Consider the following 20,447-nt stretch of genomic DNA (forward strand, 5'->3'; position numbering starts at 1 on the left):
TTTCTAGCGTAGAAGTGAGCATACTTGTGCCAGACTAGTTGGAAAGAAGGAGGAGAGTGAGAAGTTTAATTAAGTTATGGTCTGAAAGAGGGAGTGGGACATTAGTAAATTCAGTGATAGAACAGAGACTAGTAAATATGAGGTCAAGGGTGTGACCATCAGTGTGAGGTGGCCATAGGAGGTGAGTGACAGAAGTTTTATGGCAATAGAATTGTTAAAAACACCTATGATAATGGTAGTGATTTCACAGAATAGGAACAGGAGGAGCCGTGCTGAGAAATGGGATAAAAGTCTATACTCACGTCAAAATATTTTTCAGACTATTTTTTTAAGCGGCAAACCATCTTTTTCATGATATCGTGTAAGATAATTTAACAAACATTTGTTAAACAATATTTAATGATGCAGACCACCCATGCTGATCGTTCGTTTTTAAACGACTACCATGTTGAATCATACCGTGGTTGATCGTTTCAGTCCCCATTTGACTTTTGCTGTAATTTGCAGCGTCATTGGCAACTACGGAAATGAACGACACTTGCAGTTGCCAAGGAAGGAAGGAAGGGAGGAGGGAAGGAGGTAAAGAATGAGAGGAAAGAAAGAAAGAGAGGAAGAAAGAGAGAGGGAAAGCAAGAAAGCAAGAGAGAGAGAGAAAGAGAGAGAGAGAGAAAGAGAGAGAGAGAGAGAGAATGAAGGATGGTAGGAAGGATGGAAGGAAGGGAAGAAAGAAAGAAAGAAAGAAAGAAAGAAAGAAAGAAAGAAAGAAAGAAAGAAAGAAAGAAAGAAAGAAAGAAAGAAAGAAAGAAAGAAAGAAAGAAAGAAATAGGAAGGAGGAAGGAAGGAAGGAAGGAAGGAGGGAAAGAATGAGAGGAAGGAAAGAAAGAAAGAGAGGAAGAAAGAGAGAGAGAGGAAGAAAGAGAGAGAGAGGAAGAAAGAGAGAGGGAAAGCAAGAAAGCAAGAGAGAGAGAGAAAGAGAGAAATAGAGAAAGAGAGAGAGAGAGAATGAAGGATGGAAGGAAGGGAAGAATGAAAGAAAAAAAGAAAAAAAGAAAGAAAGAAAGAAAGAAAGAAAGAAAGAAAGAAAGAAAGAAAGAAAGAAAGAAAGAAAGAAAGAAAGAAAGAAAGAAAGAAAGAGAGGAAGGGAGGAAGGAAGGGAGGGAAGGAGGGAAATAAAGAAGGAAGGAAAGAATGAAAAAGAGAGAGGAAGAAAGAGAGAGAGAGAGAGAGAGAGAGAGAGAGAGGGAGAGAAAGAGGGAGGGAGGGAGGGAGGGAGAGAGAGAGAGAGAGAGAGAGAGAGAGAATGAAGGATGGAAGGAAGGAAAGAAAGAAAAGGAGGGAGGGAGGGAGGAAAGAAAGAAAGAAAGAAAGAAAGAAAGAAAGAAAGAAAGAAAGAAAGAAAGAAAGAAAGAAAGAAAGAAACAAAGAGGGTTATAATTTCAGAAGTCCTCTCTTTCTGCTTTCCTGACCCTGTAGTGGTTTCTCCCGTACCTCTTAGTAATTATTGCCGCTGACAAAGAGATGTTGAACGCTGAGGTGTAAGATTCGCTCTGAAGCAATCCGAGTGTTATAAATTAGTGTAATTCAATAGTCGCAGTGTTAAATTCAAATTGCCAGAACAATTTCTATGCTGTATGAGATCGCCGTGCGCTGGGATGGCAAATCTTTCGATGTAATTTAAAATGTAATTCTTGGTGACACATCTCGGCTCTCCGTGTCATGTTTTTAGCTGGTTTCCTCGTGTTGTTGTCTGGGAGGATTCTAATTGTTAATGCTTCACCGTAATACTTTTCTTTAAGGCCAGTGATGCAGAAACACAAATAGTGTGTGGATAAACCGAATTAAGCTCAGTTTATGGAGGCTTGTACTATGAAATTGCTTGCTTGTGCGTTCTGAGGTGGCGTCGTGCTTTCATTATATTTCCATGTACATCTCAGTGTATTTGAGGCAGAGCCAACAAATGACAACGGTAACAAGGCAAGGTGACCAGACGCCTGTTTATTGGTCCAGAATAGACGAGCCCCTGAAATTCTTTCCTTTTTAGCAAACAGGGCAAATAACTTAAATGTTTCTCCTTCCAAAAATTTATCTATCCGTGTAATGGCGGAGTATGTTTAATAGCGCTACTTTAAAGAGAAACTGTAACTAAAAATTGAACTTCATCCCAATCAGTAGCTGATACCCCCTTTCCCATGAGAAATCTTTTCCTTTTCACAAATGGATCATCAGGGGGCTCTTTATGGCTGATATTGTGGTGAAACCTCTCCCACAGTGTGATGTCAGGACCATGGAGCCTTGTTGCATTGTGGGAAATAACAGCTGTTTCCAAGTGCCAAAAAAAGCAAGCAGCATCTCCTTCCACTGACATCACCTGCCAGCAGTAAAAATGTCGCCATGTGATAAATGTCAGAATGTAAATCAGGGAGAGGAAAGATTTTAAAATGGGCAAACACTGACTAAATCATTTATACATAATTATTGTCAAAATGAATCACTTTTTTATTACATTATTTTCACTGGAGTTCCTATTTTAACTGGTTGGGGTTTTCATGCCATTTTTCTAATGACGTAATTGGTCCCTATTAACTAACCCTCATTCTGAAACCTAACACTAACCCTCTTTCCTATTCCTAGTGCCTAACACTAATTCCCTTCTAATGCCTAACACTAACCTCCCCTCCTACTGGCTAACACTAACCCCCTACTAATGCATAATACTATCCTCCCCTCCTAATGCCTAACACTAATCCCATCCTAATTCCTAACACTAATCCCACCCTTATGCCTTACACTAACCCTGCTCCTAATCCCTAACACTAACCCCAATTTCTTAATGCTTAACAATAGTCCCCCTTTCTAATGTCTAGCACAAACCTCTCCCTCTAATGCTTAACTATAACCCCCCTACTAATGCCTACCACTAACCTCTTTATATGCACTGTTCCTGTTCTATGTTCCTGCCATGAACTTTTCCCTTTCGTTGCTACATATATTTAGTTTGATTGAGACATCCGTCCATCAAGTTCAACCAGCACAAACAAAAAAAAAAAAAGAAAGAAAGAAAAGAAATCACTGACCTGAACTTGCATATATCCTAGACTTAGATGATCCAAAGAAAGGCGAAAAATGCACTAGCACCTTCCCCCACTAGTACCTAATACTTACCCCCCTCCCCCCAATGCCTACCACTAACCCCCCACCCCCCTCCTAAATAAATAACTGTCCTGGACTTGCACCTATCCCAGTTGATCCAAGGGAAGGCGAAAAAAAGTGCCTAACACTAGCCCCCGCTAGTATCTAACACTTACTTCCCCTCCAAATGCCTACCACTAACCCCCCTCCTACTATCTAACACTAACGCTATCCTAAAGCATAACACTAACTCCCTCCTAATGCTTAATACTAACCCTCCTTTCTTAATGCTTAACAATAGCCCCCCTTCCTAATGTCTAGCACTAACCTCCCCTTCTTATGCCTAACACTAAGCCCCCTACTAATGCTTAACACTAACCTCTTTATAGTGCTGTTCCTGAACGGAATGTCATGGACTTTTCCCTTTTGTTGTTACATATATTCAGTTTGGTTGAGACATCGGTCCATCAAGATTAACCAAAAATAAAAAATAAAAAAACACTGTCCTGAACATGCACATATCCCAGTTGATCCAAGGGAAGGCAAAAAAGCCTTACAGGCTTGGTCAAACTAGCCTTAAAGAGACACTGAACTTTACTTTACTGAACTTTACTTTACTTTTTCTCTGCCAGAGGAGAGGTCATTAGTTCACAGACTGCTCTGAAAGAATCATTTTCAATGCTGAGTGTTGTGTTATCTGCACATATTAGAGAATGATGCAATGTTAGAAAAAACACTATATACTTGAAAATAAAAATATGAGAATATTTTCTTTGCTGCTAATCTTCTAGTAATTATTCATAGTACACAACCAATTCATTATATCATATATTTTTTTTCGCTTCAGTGTCTCTTTAAAAGGGGAAATTTTCTTCCTGACTCCAGATAGCCATATGGCCGTCAGATACATCCCTGGATCAGCTAATCTTAGAATTACCTAGTAAGTATAGCCATGAATGCCCTTCAAAGCATATATACTGTATGTATGTGCGTATATATATATATATATATATATATATATATATATATATATATATATATACAGTATATATACCCCTCTCCTGTGGAGTTTGTAATCCAACAGCAAAAGAGTTACAGACAGCATCCCTCTGTGTTTCCCACTTGTCTTATCCAAAAGTCTGAAGCTAGTAACTTGTGCTGCCAGTCAAGTCAATGACCAGTAGTGATGCTGGACTACTGACTCTAACATTTGTTTTGTATACTCGAGTTCCACCTGCTGAAAGATTTTAGTTTTCACTTAAAGGTGGTTGTAACCTCCAAAACATAACAAAATTGCCATAAAATGGATCCCCAAAAATACAGTGGGATGCAAAAGTTTGGGCAACATTGTTCATCATCATGATTTTCCTGTATAAATCGTTGGTTGTTACGATAAAAAATGTCAGTTAAATATATCATATAGGAGACACACACAGTGACATTTGAGAAATGAAATGAAGTTTATTGGATTTACAGAAAGTGTGCAATAATTGTTTAAACAAAATTAGGCAGGTGCATACATTTGGGCACCACAAAAAAGAAATGAAATCAATATTTAGTAGATCCTCCTTTTGCAGAAATTACAGGTTCCAATGAGAGTCTGGATTCTGGTTGAAGGTATTTCGGACCATTCCTCTTTACAAAACATCTCTAGTTTATTCAGGTTTGATGGCTTCTGAGAACGGACAGCTCTCTTTAACTCACACCACAGATTTTCAATTATATTCAGGTCTGGGGACTGAGATGGCCATTCCAGAACATTGTATTCATTCCTCTGCATGAATGCCTTAGAGGATTTTGAGCAGTGTTTAGGTTGGTTGTTTTGTTGAAAGATCCAGCCCGACGCAGCTTCAACTTTGTCACTGATTCCTGGACATTGGTCTCCAGAACCTGCTGATACCGAGTGGAATCCATGCGTCCCTCAACTTTGACAAGATTCCCAGTCCCTGCGCTGGCCACACAGCCCCACAGCATGATGGAACCAGCACCATATTTTACTGTAGGTAGCAGGTGTTTTTCTTGAAATGCTGTGTTGTTTTTCCTCCATGCATAACGCCCCTTGTTATGCCCAGATAACTAAATTTTAGTTTCATCAGTCCACAGCACCTTATTCCAAAATGAAGCTGGCTTGTCCAAATGTGCTTTAGCATACCGTACTTCAAGCGGCTCTGTTTGTGCTGTGGGCAGAGAAAAGGCTTCCTTTTGCATACAGCATCTCCTGTGTAAAGTGCGCCGAATGGTTGAACAATGCACAGTGACTCCATCTGCAGCAAGATGATGTTGTAGGTCTTTGGTGCTGGTCTGAGGGTTGACTCTGACTGTTCTCACCATTCGTCGCTTCTGTTTATCCGAGATTTTTCTTGGTCTGCCACTTCGAGCCTTAACTTGAACTGATCCTGTGATCTTCCATTTCCTCAATATGTTCCTAACTGTGGAAACAGACAGCTGAAATCTCTGAGACAGCTTTCTGTATCCTTCCCCTAAACCATGATGGTGAACATTTTTGTCTTCAGGTCATTTGAGAGTTGTTTTGTGAACCCCATGTTGCTACACTTCAGAGAAATTTAAAAGAGGAGGGAAACTTACAATTGACCCTCTTAAATACTATTTCTTATACTTGGATACACCCTTGTATGTAGATCAGGGGTCACTGAACTTACCAAGCCAATTTGAGTTCCAATAATTAGTTCTAAAGGTTTTGGAATCAATAAAATGACAACAGTGCCCAAATTTATGCACCTGCCTAATTTTATTTAATGTAGACACAGATAAAGAAAACAACAGGCACTGCAATAACAGAAATTCAATAGGTATCATCAAATGGAATGCTGTAACACTGGCTGGGTCTGCGATAGTCAAGGATAGCGTGCTCTAATCCGCAAAAGATACAGAATATATATGTCACATTGGAAGAAAGTGCAGATTGGCACATGCAATTCTCCTTTGTTAAAACACAGCTTTATTATGTCCGGCTGTACATCGTTAAGAAACAGGATAAGTTCCTAGTATTGATAAGAAAATTCCTACCCAGTCCAGTATCCGGTGGGGTGAAGTGGGAGCGGTGGCTTGCCTGACGCACGTTTCGCTCGTAAGAGCGTCTTCTGAGGCTCTGCGCACCAGAAGCCTGGTGCGCAGAGCCTCAGAAGACGCTCTTACGAGCGAAACGTGCGTCAGGCAAGCCACCGCTCCCACTTCACCCCACCGGATACTGGACTGGGTAGGAATTTTCTTATCAATACTAGGAACTTATCCTGTTTCTTAACGATGTACAGCCGGACATAATAAAGCTGTGTTTTAACAAAGGAGAATTGCATGTGCCAATCTGCACTTTCTTCTAATTTTATTTAACCTCCATGGCGGTAAGCCCGACCTGAGCACGGGCTTTGATTTCTATGTGCACAGCGGTAAGCCAGTGCTCAGGTCGGGCTGTGAAGAATGTGTCTCCTGCTTTGTTTTCCTGGGTCCCACGCGCGATCAGCGCTGCCAGCAGGACCCAGGTTTCTCCCCACTAACCTTTTTTTCTAGTTTTTCGGCCGCCGGGATCCCCGAGTCCCCTCTATTCTTCCGGGGACCCGGCGGCCAATCAGTGCGCGGCAGCAGCAGGGGCGTCGTGATGTCACGCAGCGGGGGCGGGGCTTATTCTTAAAGTGGACCTGAAGATGTTCAGTTCCAAAACGTAAAGAAAAGAGTGAAATTGCCGTCTATATATATATATATATACATGTACATGCATGTACTGTATATACATGCATATACATGTGTATATATATATATATGTGTATATATATATATATATATATATATATATATATGTTTGTATATATGTATATATATATATATGCATATTTATATATATATATATATATATATATATATATATATATATATATATGTGTGTGTGTATATATATATATATATATATATATATATATATATATATATATATATATATATATATATATATATATATATATATATACTGTATGTATGTATATATATATATATATATATATATATATATATATATACTGTATGTATGTATATATATATATATATATATATATATATATACATATGTGTGTATATATGTATGTATGTATATATATATATATATATATATATATATATATATATATATATACATATGTGTGTATATATGTATATATATATATATATATATATATATATATATATATATATATATATATATATATATTTCCCTGGTGCATTTCCATGGCAGCATACTATGGGTTGTGGCCCCGCCCCTGAACCCTATTGGACACCATAACTATAAATTTGTTGAGAGTATCACCCACCAGTATTCTTTTTCCTTTGTCCTCCCCTTTGGACACTATTGCTATTTTCTTTCCTTCTCTTTCTTTCTTTTTCAGTCCCCTTTCTACCCCAGGGTTTATCCCTTTCCCTGGGAAGTCTCTGCATGAGTACTAAATGTATCTTACACAGAGAGCCCGGTCTTCTGGTCCCGGAGATATACATGTGTGCTAAATGCATACGAATGAGCAATGCCTGCATCAGTATCCTGTGCTAAATGCATACAGGTGAGCAATGCCTGCATCAGTATCCTGTGCTAAATGCATACAGGTGAGCAATGCCTGCATCAGTATCCTGTGCTAAATGCATACAGGTGAGCAATGGCTGTATTACTTTCATGTGCTAGATGCATAGAAATGAACGCTGGCTGCATAACCTTCATATGCTAGATGCATACTAATGAGCTTTGGCTGTATTACCTTTATGTGCTACATGCATACTAATGAACTTTGGCTGCATTATCTTCATGTGCAACATGCATACTAATGATCTATGGCTGCAGTACTTGCATGTACTAAATGCATACAAATGAACTATGGCTGCATTACTTTCATGTGCAAGATGCATACAAATGAACTATGGCTGCATTATTTGCATGTGCAAGATGCATACAAATGAACTATGGCTGCATACATAGAAATGAACACGGGATGCATTACCTTCATGTATTAGAAGCATACAGGTGAGCAATGGCTGTATTACTTTCATGTGCTAGATGCATAGTAATGAACACGGGATGCATTACCTTCATGTGCTAGAAGCATACAGGTGAGCAATGGCTGTATTACTTTCATGTGCTAGATGCATAGACTTGAACGCTGGCTGCTTTACCTTCATATGCTAGATGCATACTAATGAGCTTTGGCTGTATTACCTTTATGTGCTACATGCATACTAATGAACTATGGCTGCAGTACTTGCATGTACTAAATGCATACAAATGAACTATGGCTGCATTACTTTCATGTGCAAGATGCATACAAATAAACTATGGCTGCATTACTTTCATGCAAGATGCATACAAATGATCTATGACTGCATTACTTTCATGTGCAAGATGCATACAAATCACCTATGCCTACATTACTCTCATGTGCAAGATGCATACAGATGAACTATAGCTGCATTACTTTCATGTGCAAGATGCATACAAATAAACTATGGCTGCATTACTTTCATGCAAGATGCATACAAATGATCTATGACTACATTACTCTCATGTGCAAGATGCATACAGATGAACTATAGCTGCATTACTTTCATGTGCAAGATGCATACAGATGAACTATGGCTGCATACAGATGAACTATGGCATACAGATGATCTATGGCTGCGTTACTTTCACGTGCAAGATGCATACTGATGAACTATGGCTGCATTACTTGAACTATGGCTGCATTAGTTCCTGTGCTAAATGCATACAGGTGTGCAATGGCTGCATTAGTTACCTGCCTGTCTGTCCTTTTTCTTTCCTGCTTTCTATCTGGTTCTATCTCTTTCCATCCTTTCTTCCTCATCTCCTGGCTGGACTAGTCTCATGGTTTTGTAAATGCCAGTTCTCTGCTTTCTGCAGTGGCAGGACAGTGTGGATTGGTGGGGAGTGTTCACGAGCATGCAGGCGTATATAGCACGCGCGCGCGAGTGTGCACTTCCTTATATAGGCTAATAGCTTTTTCCTCTTTGCCCATACTTGGGTAATGTTGCAACCATCTTGGTTGTGGGCAGCTTGCTTCTGAGCATGCTCACAGCCTCCTGGAGGTTTAGGGAGTATCTAGCCTAATGTTGCTATTTGAAAGTTGCAGGGACACTGCTATTTCTCCTGTGAGAAGTCATTTTCTCCCAAGGGATTAATTTACTCTTCTTAAAAGTATCTTAAAATAATATCTTTAAAAAAAAAAAAAAAAAAAAAAAACTTTCTTACTATTTAACTCTTGCAGCCTATTCCTGCTGGAAATCTGGCACGCAGCTCTAAAGACCAGACGGAAGCCCATAGAAAGGGGACTCTCGGGCAATGTTTTAGAAAAAAAAAAAAAAAAAGGAGGGTCATTGGGTGTTGCAAATGCAAAATTGTATTCCATTTCAGCCCCTCTTGACCTAATAACACTGAAGATTGGCGTTCTCAAGAAAGTTCCTGACATCGTTGGCATTCACACTCTTCATGAAGATATTCTGATGACAGAAGTCATTGGGCTTGGTTCGCAGCGGCGCTGACTGTTGGCGCGGTCGGTTTCGCGTTGCTCGCGCGTCTTCGCGCGCGAATTTTCACGCGGGATCGATATCGGTTTTGCGTGGGGACGTTGGCGTTTCGCGCGGGGGCGGCCGTGCTGGCGGTTGGCGCTCTTTGGTGAATCAGGCCCATTGTCTGAATAAAGGGCATTCTAGAAGATCTCCTTCCTCAAGATTGATTCGTCATTCTAGATCCAAGTCGACTCGGCATACTCCGCCTCCACTGATCTCCAACCACTCGACAGGAAAATCAGCTTACTGGAAGTGTGGAAAAGTGACGATGCCGGATAAGACTTGTGTGAATTGTTGTACTGAAAATTCTGAAGACAAATCTGAAAACTCCTTTTAGAATGTTACATCTTTATGAAGCAAGCAGTAAGAGGGGAAATGCGTTCCCAAGCGCCAGTTGCAGTTCTGTCAACTTCACAGAATGACAGATCTTTCCAAGTCAAATCTATTCAAGAGGTTGTTTCTGAAGCAGAAGGTAATGGTATTTTCCACTAAAGAACCTTTTACAGTGGAAAGAACCAGAAGATCCTTCCATAGATGTAGGTAAATATTATCCACATCTTACCGAGGTTGGTCTTGCCGTTCCTTTAATGAAATAAATCATAAGGATGATTCTTGAAGAAACGAACAAAGTCGATAATAAACAGGAGGAACATCTGGAGATATTCCTCAAGATAGAAGACTCAAGTTACAAAGATTTGTACAGAGAAATCCGTTCCAGCAAAGATTCAGGAATTTTTGTTCCTATAAACCAGATAAGAATAAAAAAAAAAAAAAATTGCAAATTTCTCAGTCAGCAATCAAGATTGCTCCAGCTAATCGACAAACCCAAGGAAAGTCCTTTTGGGCCCTCCATCCATCCACACTTCTGGAGGCGGGTTTCAAGCCATCTCTGACGGTTATCGGTGGAGATTTAAATCACTCTGCAACATATGTTTATGCCTACCCGGAGAGAGAAGTCTGTCGTCTTCAATATGCCAATTAATAGTGCAAGATGCAGTACTGGAGGTACCTTGCTCACAGAGAGGCAAAGGGATGTACTCTCCTCTGTTGTTTGGCAAGAAAACAGAAGTTTGGCAACCTGTCTTAGATCTGGGATATTTTAAACAAGTACACACTGCTTCCAAAATATAGGATTGAATCTCTTCAATCCATTATCCTGACAGTCCAATAAAACTATTTTCTAGTTCCAATAAACTTAAAAGATATGTATGTATTCCCACACATCCTTAGTACCAACAGTTTGTTTGGTTTGCAATTAAAGACATTCATCTTTCAGCAAGGAAGTGTCTTCAAGTCTTGGGAATGTTAGCAGCTACAATAATGATGAAGTGGCCACACTGGCACATGATGCATTTTTCAACTCCCTTTCTTATATTAGTGGGGCAGAGTGTCTCTACAACACAGAACGGTGATTTTACACATCAATGAAGAATTCTCTTATCTGGTGTTGCAATCAGGATTATTTACTCAATGGATTCTGATTCTGTCTCAATTGACTTATGTTTCAGGGATGCTGATCTATTGGGAGGTGGTGCATGGTGCCAAGACCAGGTGGTTCAGTCCAGATGGCCATGTCACCCCTCAACAAACAATTCAAATCCTTTGGAATTAAGATCCGCCTGTTTAGCCTTTAAAAGCTTTTGCACATCTTCTAGTAGGGAAAACCGAGTGCAACACAACAGTCAATTATACCACAATTTTTCTCCCGAATTTATTGTCAAGCAGCAGTAGGAATACATGCTCTATCCCAGTCTTGGCCGCCTCCTGTTCGGTACTATTTTTCTCCAGTACCAATAGTCTTTCGGTTTCTGAAGAAATTTAAGAAGGAGAAATCAAAACTTCTTTCAATAATTCTATACTGGCTGTACAGACTGTGGTTTCCACTTCTTCCTCTCCAATTATCTCAGACGGAGCAAATGTTTCTCTCGGTCTGTACGAAACTGTTGTCTGAGCCATGGTTATTTCAATCAGCACCTCACAAATTTTGTCTGGTAGCCTGTATATTTAAGGGGAGAGGTTAACTAAGTTGGGATGTTCCAAAACAGCAAGTAAAGTATGAACAAATGTGGTATGCCAGAAAGTCTGGAACCGGTTTCAAGACTTTGTTTCTGGAGACAATTTTGATCCATTCTCCCCATCAGTAAATAATACTTTAAACTTTCTTCAGGTGGGATTTGTCCTTGGTTTTAGCTACAATACCTTGAAGGTCCAGGTGACGGCACTGTTCTCATTTTCTGGAGACAAGTGGGCCTTAAATCCATTGCAGCAATTCTTAAAGGCAGCTCTTAAAATGAAACCTCCTAGAAGACATGTATATCCCAAATGGGATTTAATGTTGCTGTTGGATTAACTTCGTTTTTCCTCCGTTTTATCCTATGGAAGGCTGTCTCATGTCAATAATATCTGCTAGAAGAATGTCAGAATTGCATGCTCTAGGTTGTGAAGATCTAATCTTTTATCATGATCAAGCTACCCTAACACCAGTGATGAACTTTTTACCCAAAGTGGTATCAGTGCTCTACCTAGATAATGATTGTCTTTATCAAAGAAAAAAGGGTAAAATCCAATCTGCCTCTAATACATCCTCTGGATGTGTCATGCTCTTTTAAAAGATATCTGCAGATCACATAATCTTTCAGACAGTCAACCCATCTCCTGTTAGTTTCTTCTGGTTACAGAAAAGGTTAAGAAACGCCTTACAGGATGTTAGCGGCTTGGATTCGGGAATTCACCTGCTGTGTGTAAGGCTAAGGTCTACCTGGCCAGACATTAGCTCACTCAACCAGAAGTATAACTTCATCGTGGGCATTTCTTGCCGGTGTGTCTACAGCCACAATCTTTAAAGCTGCATGGTCCTCGACATATACTTTTGTTGAATATTAGAGCTGACCCTTCAGTCCTTAGCTCTTCAAATAGAGGGAAAATCAATTAATTTCTGATCCTACTAATGTTAAAAAATAGTGTTACTTTACCCTCCCTGTTTGTTCTTGCTAGTTAAATCCCATAGTATGCTGCCATGGAAGCACCAGGGAAACAGGAAAATTAATACTTACCTATCGGAAATTTTCCTTTCCTGGTGCATTTCCATGGCAGCATACGAACCCACCCTCAAAACGGGGAGGACTATAGTTACTAGAATACTGGTGGGTGATACTCTCAACAAATTTATAGTTATGGTGTCCAATAGGGTTCAGGGGCGGGGCCACAACCCATAGTATGCTGCCATGGAAATGCACCAGGAAAGGAAAATTTCCGATAGGTAAGTATTAATTTTCCTGTATATATATATATATATATATATATATACTGTGTACATGTATGTATATATATATATATATATATATATGTATATATATATATATATATATGTATATATGTATATATATATATATATATATGTATATATGTATATATATATATATATATATATGTATATATATATATATATATATATATATATATATATATATATATATACTGTATGTATGTATGTATGTGTGTGTGTATGTATATATATATATATATATATATATATATATATATATATATATATATATATATATACTGTATGTATATATATATATATATATATATATGTATGTGTGTATGTATGTGTGTATGTGTATATATATATATATATATATATATATATATATATATATATATATATATATATATATATATATATATATATATATATATACATACACACACACACACACACACACATGTAGGTATATGTATGCATATGCTTGGACATACATGTACATACATGCATACATGTACATACATGTACATACATGCACGTACATACATGTACGTACATGTATGCATGTACATGTATGTATGTATGTACATGTATGTACATGTTTGTATGTACTTGTATGTCCATGTTTGTATGCACATGTATATATAGAGAGAGTTTAGCCTCATTTGTCTCTAATCACAAGTTGAAATTTGATATCTCCCCTGTGTCACCTGACTGCCATGCCAGAGAGGACATAAAATCTTATTTGAAAGCACAGGATAGTAATAATATAGCCATTTGGTTCCCAAATGCTTCTGAGCTAAGTGCTTCTGCCATACTGTAACCAATTTTTGCCCTGATTCTGACTACTCTCTTATTTGTACAGTTTCAACATTTTTAAGTGTCTTCATACATTTAATTAATTCACAAAATTTGTGTTCAAGTCTTTTATTTATATGCAGAATGTCTACCAGGCTTTTATTCTGTCATATTTTGGTAAATTATGACTTACGAATTGGAGGCTGAAAATTCTAGAAAAAAATTGACTGCTTTTGACTCATAATTCCAGACACAAATGCACCGCCAGGGAGGTTAAACAGTTATTGTGCGCTTTCTGTAAATGCAATACACTTCATTTTACTTATCAAATATCACTGTGTGTGTCTCCTATATGATATATTTATCTGACATTTTTTATCGTAACAACCAATGATTTATACAGAAAAATCATGACGATTAACAACGTTGCCCAAGCTTTCGCATCCCACTGTATATGTAAACCCCCTTTTTTATTCTAAAATAGGTCTGGGTACCATTGCCTAACTGCAGAACCTGTGCAGTACCAGCTGGATGTTGGGAAGTTTTTTTATCCCCCTTAGCTACCCCTTAGCTACAGTAACAAGTTTACCTCAGCAAGCAAATTACAGAAAGCTTCCTATTTCAGATAAGATAAGGATTATATGACCAGAAGGTAATTTAATCCCCTGCCCCTTCCTTTGAGGCGTTTATACAGTGATGCAAGCCAGTTGTCTAAGTGATGTGTGCTGTGGGAGGAACAGTAAGCTGTGGAAGTAGGGAGGGAACATTAGCACTGAGCTAGGTTTAAGAGTGAACCTGAGATCTTGCACAGGGCAGATGGAAAAATAGAGAAACACACCCTGTATGTATTTAGAGAGTTATCCTGTCTAATTCCCCTTCATCTGTGACTAAGCCCAAATTGTAATTTGATGCCTCGGCTGGGTCAGCTGTCTGCCACAGCAGAGATCTCATTTGTAAACACAGGATGTTAGCAATATGTCTGCTTCCATGAAAGCAGGAAGTAGACAAACTGCAGATTTATTGCAGGACCTGTGTCAGCTGTATCAAATAAATGTTTTTCTTTTAGGCTGCTTTCACAGTGGGACGTTACAGGTGCACGTTAGTGCCGCCTGTAACGCTCCCCCAACGCACAGCAATGTAACACAAGTGGGCTGTTCACACTGCCCACGTTGCGTTACATGTAACGCTGCACGTTGTAGTGAAAGTGCAGCATGCTGTGCATTCTAGCGTCTTGGTGTGTAAGTAGCCTTAAAGTCATTATTCTGTTGCGTAACTTTTAAAGCAGAGAGATATTTCTGAGTTCAGGTCCGCTTTAAAGAGAATCTGTATTGTTAAAATCGCACAAAAGTAAACATACCAGTGCGTTAGGGGACATCTCCTATTACCCTCTGTCACAATTTCGCCGCTCCCCGCCGCATTAAAAGTGGTTAAAAACAGTTTTAAAAAGTTTGTTTATAAACAAACAAAATGGCCACCAAAACAGGAAGTAGGTTGATGTACAGTATGTCCACACATAGAAAATACATCCATACACAAGCAGGCTGTATACAGACTTCCTTTTGAATCTCAAGAGATCATTTGTGTGTTTCTTTCCCCCCTGAGGGGGGAGTGCATAGCAGAACCACAACACTGAAGAACTTGGCAGCCTTCCAGACACAGGCCTGACAAGTCTGACAGGGGAAAGATACATTGATTTATTACAGAGACTTTGATAGTACAAAGTGCTGCAGTAAGCCAGAACACATTAGAATAGCTTTTGGAACTTGTAGGATGATAAAAAACAGGATGCAATTTTTGTTACGGAGTCTCTTTAAGAAAAGAAAAGGGCAGAAGTGATGTTTTTGGCATACCAGAGAAACAGTAAAGATGGAAACCAGCAGAAATATTCTTTTTTTTCACATCACATTTCTCCTAAATTATTGGACACTAAAAACAACCAAATAAGAAGCTAAATAAGTAATTTCTTATTAGATGATTTCTTTTTCCGTTAAAATTGAGGTTTATGCCACTTAGGGAAAAAAAAAAAAAGCTAAGAAAGATCTCAAAAGATCCATCTAACCTCCCCCAAGTAATACACGCATCTCCAATGAGGCTGTGTTATATATGCACGACCTCATAAAGGTTTAGCTACATTCCATACTGTGAGTAATACCTCCCATAAATCCATGTATTCTGAAAAATAAGAAATGTTTATTGAGGGCACGCCAGCCACCGCAGCACAATAAATATCTACCCGTGTAACAGGCGTTCTACTTTAATGGTTCAGAATGCAAAATTGATTAACTATTTCTATATTTAACTGTCTGGATCAAATGATTACCAAGTTTAATAAGGTTGACAGAGGTCTCCCCAGCGCGATACGGAAGATATATGGCGATTTAGTGGTGGCATTTGCTGACATTCAAAGCCAGAGAAACATGGTGATAGAAGTGCAATTTAAACATGGCCCTGATATGTGGATATCATAAGTCTTCGCAAAGGCATCCTTCTCCTGGGGGTGTCAGATAATTTTTCAAGTCAACCGCTAATGCAAGCCAGGCAATCTCATTCCTTCACCCGCCATTGTTCGCTCATTATTTAGTAGAGGAAACAAAAAAAATCAATATTTAAAAAAATGCCTAGAGGCGCTAAGAAATAGGGAATATGAACATGTTAGTTTCAAAGATTTCCATTATTGTAAAAGGAAACTAGCGTGTATGTTTAGCTATGGCTATATTTTTTTTTAAATTCCATGTTTTAGATCTGAATGAAACTAAAGGATGGGATGAATAAAAGTATCACCCTGAACCCATGTCAAGGGTGTGGGAAAGGCTTTCCTACATAACAATACTTACGGGTGTATTGGGTAGGAAGAAGATGAGAAGACTGCTAAGCTGCAATGCTGGCAACAAAGAGTACCTTTTTTGACCAATGAGATACGGTGGGTGGGGTTGATCTGCTTCATGCTGGAGAAGCAACTCCCAGTCTTCTGGTCACAAGGATGTGCAGGATGCAGTCAGGTAGGCATTTTTTTTAACAAATCAATTTTAATTATTTGTTGTTGTTCAAACAAGAAAAAAACAGAGGTACATTGATCCAACATGGATCTTAATAATACAAAGATCACAGTCCAGTATAAGAGTATATATTTCCATTCTAGACAAGCAGTGCTTATCTCAAGTATATAACTACATTATATAAGTAAACAACAGTGAGTCTGAGCCATCAAGGAAAGGCGAAGCTGCAAATTGATAAATGTATAGTGAAACATCAGCAATGCATTTAGCATTATTAACCTGCTGGGCGGTCTGGACGAGCTCAGCTCGTCCAGTACCGCCGGAGCCTGCCGCTCAGGCCCTGCTGGGCCGATTTGGCTCAAATAAAGTGCAGCACACGCAGCCGGCACTTTGCCAGCCGCGTGTGCTGCCTGATCGCCGCCGCTCTGCGGCGATCCGCCGCGAGCAGCGGCGAAAGAGGGTCCCCCCAGCCGCCTGAGCCCAGCGTAGCCGGAACAAAAAGTTCCGGCCAGCGCTAAGGGCTGGATCGGAGGCGGCTGACGTCAGGACGTCGGCTGACGTCGATGACGTCACTCCGCTCGTCGCTATGGCGACGATATAAGCAAAACAAGGAAGGCCGCTCATTGCGGCCTTCCTTGTTTATTCTGGGCGCCGGAGGCGATCGGAAGAACGCCTCCGGAGCGCCCTCTAGTGGGCTTTCATGCAGCCAACTTTCAGTTGGCTGCATGAAATAGTTTTTTTTTTATTCAAAAAAAACCCTCCCGCAGCCTGCCTGGCGATCTTAATAGAACGCCAGGCAGGTTAAAGTGAGCCTCCAGACTAAAAATCTACTTAGCAGCACTGAAAAGGCTTGGTGTTTCTTTAACAGTTCCACAGCATCAGAACTTTTTTTTTTCTTACCCAAGCCTCATTTTTAGCTGCACAGAAGAAAACTGCCCGGGCATTTTCCCCCTGATGCTGTGCAAGGCATGATGGGATTTCTGATGTTGTTGTTCTCCTTCTGCTGCTTTGGCACAAATTAGTTTTTTAAATTTTGAATTTGAGATTCGAAGCCTAGCGGGCTCAGCTAGGAGGGGTGATCAGGACACAGGACATTTGGAACTGTGTCTCATGCTCCCTGTCACCTCCTTTCAACCAAAAAGATTGTTGCTCCCATGAAAAAGATGGCTGCCTGTAACAAATATAGATGGGGCAGCGCCGGCGGACAGCGCTGCCACCGTCGCTACCTCCGTGACCCTGCCTAAACAGTTTCCCGTGCCTCGGGCATCTAGCACGCCGAGGACGGGTTTGTCAGCTGCCCATAGGGTTGTGTTGACGCGTGCGCGCGCGCACTGTCACAACCTTTATGCAGCGAAGAGACGGCTCAGCTGACCTGCGGGTCGGTTGACGTCACGCCATGTGCCCGCCGCCGCTGCTTGGCCGGACGCAGGGGGGCGTGCTGCGAGGTCTCCTCGGGCTCTTAAGCCCGGAGGTTTCAGTGCACATTTGTCTGCTGTTGCGATCACTACGTGTAAGCGCTCAGACCTTAGTTAGATCCGGTGTGCTTTGATCCGGGAGGAAACCGGGGATTTCACACAGCTCTAGGATTGTGCATTATTTATTGCATTATCTGTTTATGACTCTGGCTCGTTCTTGACTATTCTTACTCTCTAGTGATTCTGTACCTTTGCCAATCTGATCTAGTTACCGACCAGGGCCGGCCTTAGGTGTCACAGCGCCCTTAGCAAAACGCCCTCAGACTCAGTATAGGTAGGTAGCCAGGTATAGGTGCCCCCAGTATAGGATCTCATGTGTAGGTGCCCTCAATATAGGTTGCCAAGCATAGGTGCCCCCAGTATAGGAAGTCAGTTGAAGGTCTCCATCCCCCCATAGGTAGCCAGGCGTAGGTGCCTCCATTATGGGTAGCCAGGTGATGGTGCCCTCAGTAAAGGTAGCCAGCTATAGGTGCCCCCAGTATAGGAAATCAGGTGTAGGTGCCCTCAGTATAGGCAACCAGCTATAGGCGCCCCCTTGGAAGCTGGCGCCCTGAGCGACCGCTCCGGTCGCTCATATCAAAGGCCGGCTATGTTACCGACTCTGCCTGTATTTCGTACCTCTCTCTGCTCCAGTGATTCTGTACTTTAGCCCATCTGATATTGCTGCCAAACTCTGCCTATTAACCGTTACTTCTCTGCCTTCCGATTTTGTACTATATCTGCCTGGCTGTTACCGACCCGATTAGTCTGACTTCGCTACTCACCAGTGAGCCCTTGTCACTGGTTAAGTGTTTCTGTACTGACAGAGCCACCAGCTCCTCTGGTGAGCTGTAGTCAAATCTGTCAGTATATACTGTATGCACCAATCACTACACTTAATTACAATAAAGTGTGACTAAGGTCTCGATATCTTTGTATTACTATATTTGCATTATTGGTGATTCTGCAGATCACCACATAATCAGATATAGTTTCTGCATTATTGGTGATACCACAGATCACCAAATAATCAGAACTTTGTACTTGCTGACACTTATCGTTACACTGCCCCAATGACATCACAAACATTTGTCTGTTCTTTTAAAACAGGGTGGGTAAGAGATGATATTACCTATCTATTTGAATTAACATAACTAATGTAACTTAATGACAGTATGTTTGTTTAGGCTGAAGTTCCCCTTTAACCATTAGTGATCTTATGTTCAAAATATGTGACAAATACCATGGTTGGATTCGGAAGGTAAGTAGAGAAGGAAAGAAAACAGGAGGAAGAAGAAGAGAGGAAAGAGAGGAGAAGGGGAAAAGATGAAGAAAATAAAGAAGAAGAATTCTCCAATGCCCCTCCCACCCAACATCAATCATATGTCCAACTGTTTGTAGTACAAGCATTAGGTTCATCTCACAGAAAAGGCAGATATAAGTAAAGTTTAGTCTTCTTCAGGACCAGTGGGGAGAGCATCCATATTGTTATACCAAGGAGCCCATATTTTATCAAACCGTTGAGGACAGTTTCTGCTTTTGTAGGTTAGTCTGTATAGGGGTAGAGTTTTCAAGACTGTTCTCTTCCAAAAATTAAAGGAGAGGGTTCATCTGACTTCCATGTACATAATATTTCTTTGCGAGCGTAGAAGCATAGGATTATAACTAAGTACTGCGAGTGTTTGTTCGCAAGAACTCCATCTAATAAGCCAAGTAGGACCAATCTTTGAGAAAGTATCAGGTGAGTTTGGAGGATTTCGTTAATTAAGGAGATGATTTCTTGCCTAAAACTAATCCCCTTAGGAAATTCCCAGAACATATGGAAAAAGCTGCCAGGGTTTATCGCACATCTCGGACAATTAGGGTTGTTTAGGTTAGAGATTTTATGCATATGTGAAGGTGATAGGTATGTTCTGTGTAAAAATTTAAATTGTATCAAGCACTCCTTTGCTGAAATAGGGACTTTATTCTTCCAATGTCTCAACCCAGTCTGCCTCATCTAGCCCTGTAACCTCCTCATTCCATCGAGATTTACATCTGGATAGACTGTGCGTATTATTATTCATTAGTGCAAAGTATATCACTGAAAGGGGTTTGTCCGGTTCCACTACCATTAATGTTTGTTCTAGCTCGCCAGATGACAGGGTAGGTTTATTTTGTCCAAGCTGGGTGTTATAAGCATGGCACAATTGTAAATATCTAAAAAACATTTTATTAGAGAGATTAAAATTG

General features: G+C 40.1%; 1 long non-coding RNA gene across 3 annotated transcripts in view; it reads left to right on the plus strand.

The window, feature by feature from the left end:
• The window catches only part of LOC137547261 (uncharacterized), a 240,083-nt gene that overhangs the window by 211,899 nt on the left and 7,737 nt on the right, over positions 1 to 20,447 (plus strand). The window contains exon 4 of one of the 3 annotated variants that reach the window (XR_011026543.1): positions 3,977 to 4,069. The exons of the other annotated variants lie outside the window; for them this stretch is intronic. This is a non-coding gene — a long non-coding RNA (uncharacterized lncRNA). The remainder of the gene's footprint in view (positions 1 to 3,976; positions 4,070 to 20,447) is intronic. 3 annotated transcript variants of the gene reach the window in all.

This window comes from Hyperolius riggenbachi, chromosome 2, assembly GCF_040937935.1.
Source record: "Hyperolius riggenbachi isolate aHypRig1 chromosome 2, aHypRig1.pri, whole genome shotgun sequence".
In the NCBI taxonomy this organism is placed as follows: Eukaryota; Metazoa; Chordata; class Amphibia; order Anura; family Hyperoliidae; genus Hyperolius; species Hyperolius riggenbachi.